General features: G+C 45.2%; 1 protein-coding gene across 5 annotated transcripts in view; it reads right to left on the bottom strand.

Annotated features, from left to right (window-relative positions):
• Positions 1-13,224, bottom strand: part of HIVEP3 (HIVEP zinc finger 3) — a 288,536-nt gene that overhangs the window by 253,782 nt on the left and 21,530 nt on the right. For 3 of the 5 annotated variants that reach the window (XM_040534687.1, XM_040534686.1, XM_040534684.1), the window contains exon 1: positions 963-1,411. The gene's annotated coding sequence lies outside the window, so the exon portion shown is untranslated. Of the gene's footprint in view, positions 1-962; positions 1,412-13,224 lie in introns of those variants that run through there. The other 2 variants (XM_040534689.1, XM_040534690.1) reach the window with 2 other exon arrangements.

Here is a 13,224-nt window from a genome sequence, read left to right as displayed (position 1 = left end):
ATAAACACAAACTTCCAGACAAAGGCCTGATTTCTGCCCTCGGAGGTTCACAGGGCTGGATGATCCCAGCGCGGGCAGGATTTGGCCATCGGAGAGGCCACTGCAGTCCCTGCTGCAAGCCCCAGCTTGCAGCTGGGGGAAGCCACAGCAGAAAACCCGGAGCCTGAGCGAGAACCAGAGCCAGGTACAGCACAGGGCTGCTGCGGCCGGGGGAAAAACTCCAGCTGCCAGCAAAGGACAAACCTCTGAGGAGAACATCCCAGCGCTGCCCGGATGCCAACACCAAGCGCACACAAATAAAATTAAGCAGAGGGAAAAGAGAAAGGCTTTGTGCAGGCAAGAAGGTATTCGGGGATATGTTAAAACAGGGGTTGCGATATTAAAAAAATAAATAAAAATGTATGTATATATGCTGTAGCATCAGGTAACGGTGGCTTAGCTATATGTGGGTGATAGGAAGACGAGCAGGGCCGCCCAGCATCGCCCTGGGAGGACGGGGCTCCCCACGGAGCAGCCCCATGCCGGACCTGCACGGCGCAAAAAATACCGACAACCCACGCACACTGGGAGAAAATGAAGTTGCTGTCAACGGACGATAAATTCATGCGACAGGGAGGGCGAAGGAAGCCGGAGCGGGCGGCGGAGTCGTGGCGAGGACAGGGTTACGGGGCGGCTGCGCGCCCGTGACACCGCTGAGGTTACCTCGGCTGGGGAGCTCGCCCATCGCCTGCCCAGTGGCCAAATCCGGCACCCGGGGATGTACACACACACACACGCATCATATATATATATATATATATATATATATATATATATATATATACACACACAGCAGCAACCTGACACCTTTCGGGGGGAAGCAGAGGCAAAATGGAATCTGGCTTGTGCACCCGCAGTACAGGGGGGGACTGGACCATCTGCAAACGCGCACGCAACGAACAAAAAATCACCCCAGTGCCTACCTTCGGTGGGTGCCGGCAGCGGATCCGGGGCTGGCTGGGGTCGGGGGCTGTTCCCGTCTTTATGAAATGTTCGGCTCAGCCGGTGCTATTTGCATTCTTTCATTAGCACCTGTTTCAAGTGAGGAAGGAGAAAGCTCATTATGAGATCAGCTTCCTTTCAAAATAAATTATTAAAAATATAGAGAGACGCACGCTGCCAAATAATAATAACGCTAATAAAAAAAAAAAAAAAAACATGTACATTAAAGCCCCAAAGTAGGCAGTTTAATAATGGGAGATCTTGCAGGTTGTGAGCATGCTCCAGCCGGAACAAATCCTTCCTCTGTTATTCCTCTGAATAAAAATAAACCACGCTCAAGAAACCCAAACGGAAGCTTCCTCCTAGAATCCCTGCTGCTGAAAAATATGTAATAAATTCAGCCCGAAGACGCAGACTCTAATCAGCAGCTGTTTTCTGGATCCAAAGCCAGCCAAAGCCTCTCTTGTCTTTTCCCACTATGAGTCTGGGCCTTTTTGAAAAGGGTTTTAACCTTTTAAAGATACAGTGCACCAATTATCACTTCTGGAGGACCGTCACCCACAGCACAAATAAATTAATAAAGCGGCAGCAGTGGCACAGTTGTAGCAAGGGGGAGATGTGGTTTGCATTAGCAGCCCTTCTACGTTAATATTATTATAGATTTTTTTAATAGGATTCCCCCCCCCCTCCTCTGGGGGGAATAATAATAAACAGAGAACTTGCCACTCGGCTCTTGGATAAATGCACAGTCATTATAAAAATGAACAGCTGCTGGATGCGATTCAGGGAGCTGCATGGCCGCTCCTGATCAGGGTTGAATTGGTTTCCTCCGATTTTTGGTATTAACAGTTTCCGTCCCAGGCGGTGGTGTGCGAGGGTTAATGACATGCAGCGAGCAGCTCTGTTAAGTGCTTCCCATCAAACTGAGGCTCGGGCTGCAAAGTTTTAGCTGTGCAGCCCTGGCACGGCAAAAAAGCATTCTGCAAGAGGTGGGATTTCGGTTTTAGCAAACCAACCCCCCCACCCCCCCCTTCCCCCCATTAATTTAAACCCAGGACCCAGGCACAGCGCCCGGGGGACAGCACGGAGCCAGCTGGGGCTCCGGGGGGGTGGGGCAGGGGCAGATCCCCCCTAAGCAGCAGGGCCCCAGGCCTGACACCCCTGGGGGTGTCCCCTGGGGCCACCACCACCCAGCCCACCTGGGTGCCAGCCTCATTATCCTGGTCAGGGAGCAGCAAGCAAGGGGCCATCCCCAGGTGCTGCTCAGTGGCCAGCCCCCTCCGCAGCCCCCGGGCATGCAAACCATGGGAGGGAGCAGTCCTCCCTCCTTCCCCCCCCTTCCACTCCTCCTCCTCCTCTTCAGCAGAAAATCATCATATTTCATGTGTCGCTGCTCCAGCCTCGCCAATTGGCTGGGCACCCGCAGGCGGAAATGTCAGGAGCAGCCCAGCATCGGTGCCGCCCGCAGCCACCCGCCCCCCCCGGGTCCCCCTGCAAACCGCAGCCTGGGGGGCACAGGGCTGCCTCTCAAATCTGAGAAAAAGAGGTTTTTAAAACCTTTTGGCTCCGCTCCAGAGGGACGCAGGCTGCCAGCAACTCGACCTTGACCTGCACACTGGCAAGGAGCATTTTCCAGATGACGACGACCCAGCCCAGCGGCTCCTCACTGGGCTGCACCCAGCAGTGGTCATGCCACCGGTAGTGAAGCTGTCCAGAGGGATGACACCTGGCAAGTGGATTTTTATTTTTCTACCAGTTTCCACATTTGATGTGTGGTTTTTTTGTTTTTGTTTTTTACAGCTTGCACTCACTTCCTAGACCTTTCAGAACCATGCCAATCAGCATGGTTCTTTATTTTATTCGCTGGAGGAGGTGGGACTTTGGAATGTTCAGGCTGAAGCTACCCAACGTACAGCAAGGGCTGAAGCAGGGAGGGAGCCCAAAGCTTCTCATCTTCTGGTTGTTCTTAGAGCAGGGGAAAAAAAATCAGTCTTTGGGAGATGAGGCAATGGAGTACAAGAAGCAAATGAACCCTTGTGAAAACTGGCATCTACCTCCCCTGCAAACAGCATCCAGAAACTGAAGGGGGACGCAATCGAGGACACTGGAAAGCCTTCTGCTAAGGAGCAGCTGAGCCACGCTTTCATGCTGGCCTCTGTAGCACAATGGGAGTGTAAAAAACAGGGGAAATATGACAGGCAGAAAGCTAACTTATTTTGCTGCTTAAAAAAAAATGCATTATCACAAAAAAATAAAGACGATTTGAGTGTGGCATTTATGGCACAAAACAGCTTATGAAACCCACAGCTCTCTACTGATCATGAAGAAGTAAAGAAGTCATATAGTGGAGGAGTGAAAACCAAAGCTTCCTCATCTGGCCCTCTCAGGTGGAGCCCGAAGGCCAGGTCCAGGCCCAGCAGGCAGCTCCAGGCCGGGGCAGCCACCACCAGCGGCCTGCACCGGCCTTCACCTCCCCGTGGTGAGTGCTTTGGCACAGCAGAGACTCATCACCACTGTGTGTCACTGTAGGCATTGAAACAAGTGCAGCAAGAGGGAAGAAAGCAAGATAATCAGGCCATTAAGCCAAAGACCACTGTCAGAGTCCAGAGAGACACAGCTCTTCATGTTTTTCTTCCCCTTCACGATTTCAACAAGAAGGCATTTTGTCACATCTGCTAGCCTGGGCCGTACGTGCGAGATGACCCAAGACTCTCATGGCAGCAGACTGCTCCGTAAAAGAGCACCTGAGTGAATTAATTCGGTTATCAGAGTGGTGTCACCACATTGGCACCGTGCTCCACCAAGGCCACCACCCTTCACCAGGGCCCAGCTCTCCACATACCACCATGCTCCACCGCAGAGACCTTGAGAAGTGACTAGTCTGCTTGGGCCTCATTTTCCACACCCACAAGTCACATGTGAAAATAGCTGTGCTAAGAAAGTTCACTGAAGTGTCAAGTTGACATTTGAACTCCTAAACAACTGATAGCAAATCCAGAGCAGCCGTCACCTCCTAACACAGTGCCCAGCAGTCAGTACTCGAAAGCGTTGTGTAGGTAGGAGCAAATAGCCCAAGCACCTGAGAACAGGTCACCACACTGCTCAGGGCAAAAGCCTGTTTGAACAAGAGATCTATTAATTAATTATTTTATTTATTTATTTTTAAGGAAGATACACAATCAGCTTAAAAACTGCAGTGGCTATACACCTCCACTGCTAATTTTGCTAATTTTGAGCCTCTACATCAGCCTGCATTTACCTGGCTTCAGCTCTCAGTTTTGGAGACCTGGCCATTCTTAAGTGTGCTAAACAAGGAAGGCACAGAGTTGTGTTATTATTCCTCATGAAGTTTCAATAAAAAGCTTCAAAACAGAGCAAAAGATAGAAGAGATGACTAAGGCCATTACCATGCTGCTGTTGTCTCCATAAGGGAAGGTTAAGCTTCTCTATACAAGCTCTTCAGCTTTGATGCACATTCCTCCTGTATTTTTACTCAAGCTTCTCTCTGACTCCACATGATTTTCAAAAGATCCTCCCAGAAAGCCAGATACTAGAAGGCAACACAGAAGTTGCAGCAACAGCACCAGGAGAGCACAACAACCTGATCCCCCTCCCCAGAAACAGGACTCAAAAATCATCCTGAAAGCAATTACTTAATGAGGTTTTAATCCTTTTCATGTGTGCCATGTTGAGTTTACATCATCCTTTCTAACAGAAAACAGCATACATACAGCATGCAAGTGTATTGTACCAATTACCTTCATGCTGTTAGCCTCTTTTATATTTTATTTTTAAAACAGTGATACAAATTCAGCTTTCCTCCACTATCCTGAAACTTTCCGAGCAAGTTCAAAAATCGGTATTAATCAACATTAATGGCAGGGAGAACTTCCTGAATAGCAATGAGAAGACTTGCATCACAAGTCATCTGTGTCTTCATGCACTAAGCAGGCAGAAACAGGTCTGAAACCTGGGAGACCCCATTCCCAATGGGTGCTCCCTACACAGCGATGCACACCCTCATTGGAGGCGACACGCTCCACAAAAGCTGAGCTATTAAGTTCTGCAGGGCTTGTTAGCGGGGCTCCATGCTGCACCCGGTCTTGCTAGGAACTTGCAGGACTGCCCAGTCTCCTCGCTGCGTGGCCAGCAAGGGCTGTGCTGGTTGCAGGCAGGGAATGGAAGAGGGGGAGTGGTGGGATAGGACCAAAAAAAGAAAAAAAAAAAAAAGAAGCAAAGCTGTTAGTTCTTGGTTATTTTTTAGGCAGGACTTGCTGCTAACACATCCAACTACTGGTGTTATTTGAGAGGTCAAAGAAACACACCATATTTCTATCCTCCTCCTTTTTCCTCCTATGAAAATAACAGAAAAAGTTAATACAGTTAATAATAATAATTCTAAACTAGTTGATATTTCCTTGTCGATGCTTTTGTAAACACTAAGATACTTTAACCCTGAGTAGGTGGGGATGAACACAGGCACACGGAGCAGCTTGGTTAGAGCTTGTCCCAAACCCCACTGGGATTATTCGGAGGAGGAAATATTCCCCCATACACTGCACAGGATACATCCCTAATGCTGCATACATATTGTGCACAGTACAGCGTCCATTGCTTAGCAGGTGAGGTTGAGCTCTATTCATGGGAATTCAGTTCAGCACTTTGGTTTTGACATTAAATAGGCATTCTCTTGTGAAAAATGACTAAGAAGCATGTGAAACTCCTTAGTTTTTGCCTTAAAGGTATATATCAAGCCTGTTCAACTGCAGGCATAAAGTTGTATTTCCTTTTGATTACTAGCTTCACTAATGCTCTTGGGATCCAAAAGGCAAGGTATGGCGGCTGTTTTTGCTGTTCTAATTCTTACACTTTTTAATAAGCAATAAAAATAGATGCAAAACAGGGTTTTGATTTCAAGTCCTATGCAGCCACTGCCTTACTGGGACCTAACAGAGCAAAACAAAAAATTCCTGGTGTCACTACAGAACACATTGCATTTAGATTGTACTGTGGTTTAGGTAGATGCAGAAGATAACAGCACGTAGCAGGAGAAAGGATGAGTTGTAACCAGGGGAACAGACCACAAGGCTGTGAGTGCCATCAGAGCCCTGAGTGTCTGTGCTTTAACCAAGCCAGGGGGTTTGGTTAAACCCACATTGCTCGCTGCAGCTGGGGATTTGGCACAACAGCACAGTATGGAGCAGTGCAGGATGGAGAAGATATGGAGGACCACTTTTTGCTGTTCACAGCTGACTTTTTGTCTTGTAGAGTTGCTGCTTGCAGGATAACCCAGCAGCCTGGTCCTCTGATGGACAGTGCCATCAACTCCTTCTTGAAACTTTTTGAAAAATAAAAAAGCAATCCAATTAAACAAAAATGAGAGCCTGTAGCAAAAGTGTCTATGGAGTTTGGGTAGGGTGGGCAACTGTTTCCATTTCCCCATCACTGCCCCACAGAAGGGCTGAGGTTTGTCCCCAAGGGGCTGAATCCCACCATGGAGGTGGAGGGTCCCAATCCACCTCTAGGGCTTATGGAAACCACTGGTGCAAGGGGACATGGCTATGACAACCAGAGGTAACATCACCTGCCCAGGACTCTGAATGGGTGTCTCAGGGATGGTCATGAGCCTATTATCAACCTCTGTTTATAATGGAAATGATTTGTGTGGCTGTTTTGGTTTGGTTTTGGAGGGGGGAGGTTGGATTTTCCCCTTTGGAAGGGTGGTAATTCCCTGCTACAACAAAATTTGTGCATGCATTTGAGAGTATGCATACATTTGCCTTGGATTCCCATTATATCATCTGTCCTCATTTTAGAATATAAATCTCTAAACATGCATACCTGTCTGTATGCCCAGAATGAGCACATAATAGCTATGACTGATTAAACAACAGAAGTCTGCACATCTTTGTATTATTACTTCTAGCTAGTTCTGTGATCTGAAATTGCCATCCGATACCAAATGACGTGTGAATCCTAAAAGATTCAAGTTTCAGATTAGAGAATTGGTTGATATTCAAGGAGAGTTTTTCCTCTCAGGTTTTACTGAGCTTCACAACCTAATACTCCCCAGATCAGACAAGTTTTTTCTCAACTAAGCAACTGGTATAAAAAATCTACCATCACGTCATGAAGAATATAAAAGAACAGAAAAGACAGTCATAAAAGCTCATGAGTGAATAGTCTTGTTCTCATGTTTTTGTTTTGGTCACTAAACAGCAATATCTCACCTCAGCATCCATCAGCCAAAGTGACACAGGGATATGTGCATGACCTCCCCACCAGTCCCCAGAAAATTCCTCCTTTCTGCTGCCTCACTACTGACTGGGATGCTTCTCAGGGCACCTTGTGGGGCTTTTTAATGTCCCAATGGCACAAGAGGTTTCAATGATCTCAACTGTCAGGAGTAGAGGGATGAGAGGAACGAGCTTCTTCAGAAGAAATAATTTTGTCTAAGTATGGCACTCCAGTGAAATTTGAAGTTTGATGAATCACATCGTCATTCAACTTCACTTCTAGCCTGAATTGCATTAGAAAGGTCTGTAAGAGTAGCTAAGTAGTAAGATGGGTTTTGCTTATTATTGTGGTTCTCCCCCCCACTCCCCCTCCATTTAAATCACTCCTTGTTCTTGTCAAACAGAGAACATTATCAAATTCCTCTACAACATGTACAGGATTGTGTGTTATCCCTCTGCAAAGATCCATATTAAACCAACCACAGACAATAACCTCATACCATTCAGTACAGGAAGCATCATAATCTGCCATGCATTAAAGGTCTAAAAAAACCCTGCCTAATGTTAGAAGAGTCTCAAGCTGTTAAGCCACTACTTAACTACGGTAATTCACCATGAAGTTTCTCCCATGGCACAGCTAGGGACTTGTTTTCACTTTCTAATAATGAACACGTGTCTCAGGCATTTAATGAGTTCCCAAAATAAGTGAACCAAAAGACAAAATCCAAGAGATTTCAGTGCCCAGAGAGATAAAAAAACATCATAATTAAAATAGTGAACGGGCAGAAGAATAAAACAAAGGCTGGGGGTGGTGATAAAATCATTTAGGTGGAATAGGGAGCGTATTGCTTTCCTGTCCCAAGGGGGTTTTGAGCATGACAGGAGGCAGCTGCCCTTGCGGTACATACCTGGGGGTCTACAACTCTCCCCCTGCTTAATGTCTTGTATCTTCAGGAATACCAGTCCCTCATCAGGGATCCAACACAACAATGATTAAAAAAATGCAAAAACATTGTGCACTTGGGTAGCATTTTCCCCCAAGGATATCAAAACACTGCAGAAGTTAATGATACCTTGCTGGTTTATCACAGAATCATCTGTTCAAAGATATGCAGAGAGGGACAGAGAGGATAAGTGGTGGGGAGAGCTGTATTTTGAGCTAGCAGGGAAAGTCGGTGGGTTTTGACTATGAGCTCTGCTACAGGGACTGGGCTGGACAGCCCAGGGTCTCGGTTGGATCTGGAGTTACCGTTATCACAGACCTGTCACCCAGGTGGATTAACTTTTAAAAATTCTGGAAGTGTTTGGCCTTTCTATCGTTTTAGTTCTTTTAATTATCATTATTTTAGATGCCAGCAGGAGCACGTTTATATTCTGTTGCTGCACTGGAGCAGGAGTCAGGGGCCCACAAACCTGCGAACTGTGCAGCCTTTGCCTTCTGGTCCTGCTGCTGTGATGGAGGACGTGTGGTGCAGCCTCCAGGCTTGTGCAAGCACAGTGCTGCGCAGATGAAGTCTTGCCAAGCAGAAAAACCCTAGGGTAGAGGCTTCATTTAGAGAAAACCAGACCCAGCCACTATGAAAACTACATTTTGTGGGTCCAGATATAAACTCTGTTGTGCTTCAGAGGTAACCGTATTTCAAACACAGCAAAGTGCTTCCTTCCTAGTCAGATTTGGAAAACTGGACTTCAGTGCATTTCCCTGCACCTCATGCTTCACAGTTGCCCAAAGTATGGATGTTCTGCCAGTTTGGATCTGCAACATCTCAGAAAATTAAAAAATAGCAGTGGCTGAATCTTGGTCTTGTGGAGACACAGCATACTTGGGTTCAGCCATGAGGAAGGATGGTCAGAGATTGCTGGATCCCTCATAACCCCAAAGGCAGAAAGTTTGGAGGGCGGGGCAGCCAAGCTACAGGTCTAAACTACATCCCAAGGACGGTCCTTGTCTCAGGCTGTCCTCTGAACTCAGCCCAAGCATGAGTGGCAGGAGACCTCATCCAGACCAGAACCACACTGGGAGCAAGGAAGCAGCACAGACACTGCAACCCACTGAAGGGTTAAGGAGGTTTGCATCCACCCTGAGCTAACTCACCTCAGGTGATAACCAGCTGTCAAAGGCAGCCCTCTGCTGTGGCCACCATGCCTATTTTGATTTTAAAATGACATTGTTCTGAATGCACCCAGCAAGTGACACTGCCAGGCTTACCACCTCCCATATAACAGGACTCATGGTTGGATTTGGACATCAAGTGCAATGGGGACCTGGTGTTTGAATTTAAAGTGTGAACATTCAGAATTAAAAGCACAAATCTACAAATGTCAAATGCCAAATGTGGTGTTTCCTCCTTGTTTTCATGGCTTGCAGTTGCTCATCATGGTAAATACTGCAGCTTAGGTTTCACTCTTGCAGTATTTCTGAGTGCAGTTTCTTGTGTGCACAAACTGGGGAGAGCCCTTCCATTCAAGCTAGATAATCCTGGGTGGAAAATACCTACACAGTGTGATTCAAAATCAGGCACTGAAAACTTTTGTTACGTTTGAGTTGCTTATTGAAATACTTTTGTGCATTACACTCGTTGGAGTGTTTTAAATAGTAGAAAGTAAGAGTTAATAAAAAAATTTACATTGGAAATTTTAGGTTAAGATCTGCAGCAAAACTTTTTCAAATTGGGCTTACAGAAAGAAAATTATATTTTGGCCGAAGGCCAATTTCTGAATTTCTAATTAAACTTTTTTGTAGCCTAACCCTTGATAATTTAAACAACCCATTCCACTAAAGGGGTTTAGAGAGAGCCCTGCACCAGATCAGGCAGAAATAACTAGAGTTCAAAGGATTTGCTCTTGATTAACCCTAGAGAAAATGAGTTCAGCAACAAGCAAGGGATGGTAGTTGTAGGTAAGAACTCAGAAATGTGTTTTAAAAGGCTGAGTAAACACTGGCTTGGTAGATTTTACCAGTCAGAGATAGGCAGGTAAAGTTGGTCATTCACATAAAAATAGGAGTTTTACATTAATACCAAGAAGCAACCAGCATACAAGAGAATTCAAGCGTGTAAGAAGTCATATCTTTTTATTAAACTAACTAAACTGACTGGAACTGAAATAAATGGACCAGCATGCCTAAGCCCTTGCCTGTTTTTATCAGTCTTACCAGCTGGTCCACTGAAAGATATGGCCAGTCCTTATAAACTCCTTCAATACTAGCATGGCAACAGCAAAATACCAACTCATTAACATGTACAAAGCATCCATATTTGGGTTTTCAGAAAGCCTATTACCAACTTTATAAGCATTACCTCTATCTTTAGCATAACTCCTTTATTTCCAGCTAAACAACCAAGACTGCCTGTAGAAGCCATCACTGAGAAGAAATTAATGAAAACATCCATCGCTGAAACAATTAAGTTTACATTAAATAACTCACATCATCACACTCAGGGGAAATGGCATATGCTGGCCTGGTTCAGTCCCAAAGGGTTGGAGTAGGAGGCCCCTTCTGCCCCAGCCTGGAGAGGTCACCCTGCCCTTTCTGCCCCCAAACGCCAACCCCAGGCACCCAGTCAATCAGATTTTGCAGTGCCACGTGCAGATTTTTCTGCTTTGCCTCACGCGCTGCCAGCCATGGCAAGTGAGAAATGAGTGACCGTCTCCTGGCTGAAACCCACATCTGAGGTATTTATTGTTTTACTGCAGAATGTTCTACTACCAAGCCCTGACCAAGGCAGCGTGGAGAGGCTCAGCACCTAAGAGGGGCCTGGGGTATACAACAGCAAGAGCTGGAAATTAGAAATTAGGGCCGACATATGCAGAAGTGATTCTGGTTTGTTTAGCTGGCGTTTTAGGAGTGATACTCCTATGAATCAGGGCTGTTTTGCTGACCCTTAGCAGCTAGTAATTAAGTTTTAGTCCTGCATAGGAGCTAAAACATATTTACAGAATTAGCTACTTGCACATTAATGCATGTACATGTTTCACTGTATAAAATACATTCAGGGACATCTTGAACCTAGTGGCATTTCTAGTCCCAAATGCCTAATGGAACTGAGTGTGAATAGCAAACCTTAGATAAAACTTATCAAGTTAATTGCAATGATACAATTAATAAAAACGTAATTTAAAGATTTGATATTATTCAAAAGAAAAAGCTCTGATAAATGAAAGCAACTTAGCAAAATCATTTGTGATAAGCTTAGGCGGGGAATGGAAACAGTGACTGGAGTTTCTTTAGCTAGTGGGTGCAAAGATTAGTAGCAGTTTGCATCCTGTACAAAGCAACAGGGCAGGGGAATCGTGAAGAAAAGCTCCAGAATAACTGGATAAGTAAATCTCTCTCAAAGGTTACCAGGAGTAAGCATAGAAGTGGGATTACAAATAAAACCACTCCAAGAGTTGGACTTCAAACCAATTTCACGTGATTTTTAGAGTGCAAACCAGGACGACCAAGTAAAATGCCTGATATGATGCTGAGAAATATCGTCAATGAAATATCACACAGGGCAAGTGAAATGACTCCGAGGAGACCAGAGCAATAACACCAGGATGGAGCCTCATGGTGCGGATGTTGAGCAAACTCATGGGCAAAAGAAGGAAAAAGCATTCTGCTGCTAGCTAGGAGTTCCTTGGTTAGAAAAAGAGGCTTTGGAAAGAGACTTGAGTGCACCAAAGGGTGACAGTAACAAACAGGAAACAGAAAATGAAAATTTCATTTTAAAACATTCAGCAAGATGTGTTCTTCAGAAGCAGAAGATGTCAGAAGACATCCATGCTGCTATATAAGTCCCTGGTATGACCTCACCCGAGATACTTTTAATCATGTCGCAGAAATGATTTCCGCAAAGATGCCAAGAACTATAGCAATAATCAATCAAGCGACAGAGAACATCATTGCAATGGAAGACTAACAGAAGACCAGTTTGTTTGACCTAGCAAGATACAAGCTGAGAGGAGAAGAGCTGTTTCAAGGACAATATTGGCACAAGATCAAATAGCACAGCCAGGGACTGAATTTAGTCTGGAAGTCTGGCATAGCCTTCGATGTTTCTCTCACAAGAGCAAAGGCAAAAAGCTACAAGAGAAAACCTGGTCCATTTGCAAGAAACCTGTAGGAAAGTCTTGGCTCTAGGTCAGAGCAGGCGCTGCTTGGCCCATCTGCACACACCAGGGTTTGGGCTCACAGCAAAGTACCACCACATGCTGTGGTCGTCTGCAGGCACGATGATATCCCAACCATCCTCAAAGCAGGAGCAAGAGCGTGGTTCCTCCATGGCTTCATAAACCATGTTTGTAGTAAACGGCGTAGGTTAGCTGTGCATAACAATACAGGTGAAAAAATATTAAAAACTCACAATGGAACAAGGAGGAAACAAGAAAATTTCAACATGATTGTCAAGGATAAACATCAACTGCGGTGCAGGAAGAAGCTGGCCTGCTGTGAGAGCCAAAGTAAAACCAAGCCAAAACCAAATGCAAACCTGCAGCTAAGACAAAACAATTGGATTGCACTGATCTGGAGCTGGGCTAAAAGTCTTTGTTTTCTTCAGCAAGTATATTTTAGAGGACAGATTCTTGGTGTAAGTAGAAGATTTAAACCATATTTAGCATTCACTTTTCTTTTGCATGGCTCAAAGATAAACAGTCCGACTGGTTTGTTTGATTCAGAAGGAACAAAATAGCACTACTGTTAAATTTTTAAGGTGAGAATTCACACATTTTCCTTTGTCCAACACTTCTTATTCAAAATAACATCCTACTCAGATCAAGAAAATATTCTAATTAGATTCAAAACTGCATCAAGCATCCCACTATTCAATTTGAGATAAATATTTGCACAATACTGAGCTTGACGTTTATTGCATTGCAGCTTGACCATTGGAAAAAGCAAACCAACTTGCAGTTTCTAATTTTTTTCCTCTTACCTCGAGTTCTGATAACATTTTGCAGCTTCCCATCTAGTCAAACTCTGTTCACTGTGAAAGTCACTTTAATTGAATCTGATGGCCAGCAG

Source organism: Cygnus olor, chromosome 23, assembly GCF_009769625.2.
Source record: "Cygnus olor isolate bCygOlo1 chromosome 23, bCygOlo1.pri.v2, whole genome shotgun sequence".
NCBI classification, from domain to species: domain Eukaryota; kingdom Metazoa; phylum Chordata; class Aves; order Anseriformes; family Anatidae; genus Cygnus; species Cygnus olor.
This window is presented reverse-complemented; position numbering and strand designations above follow the sequence as displayed.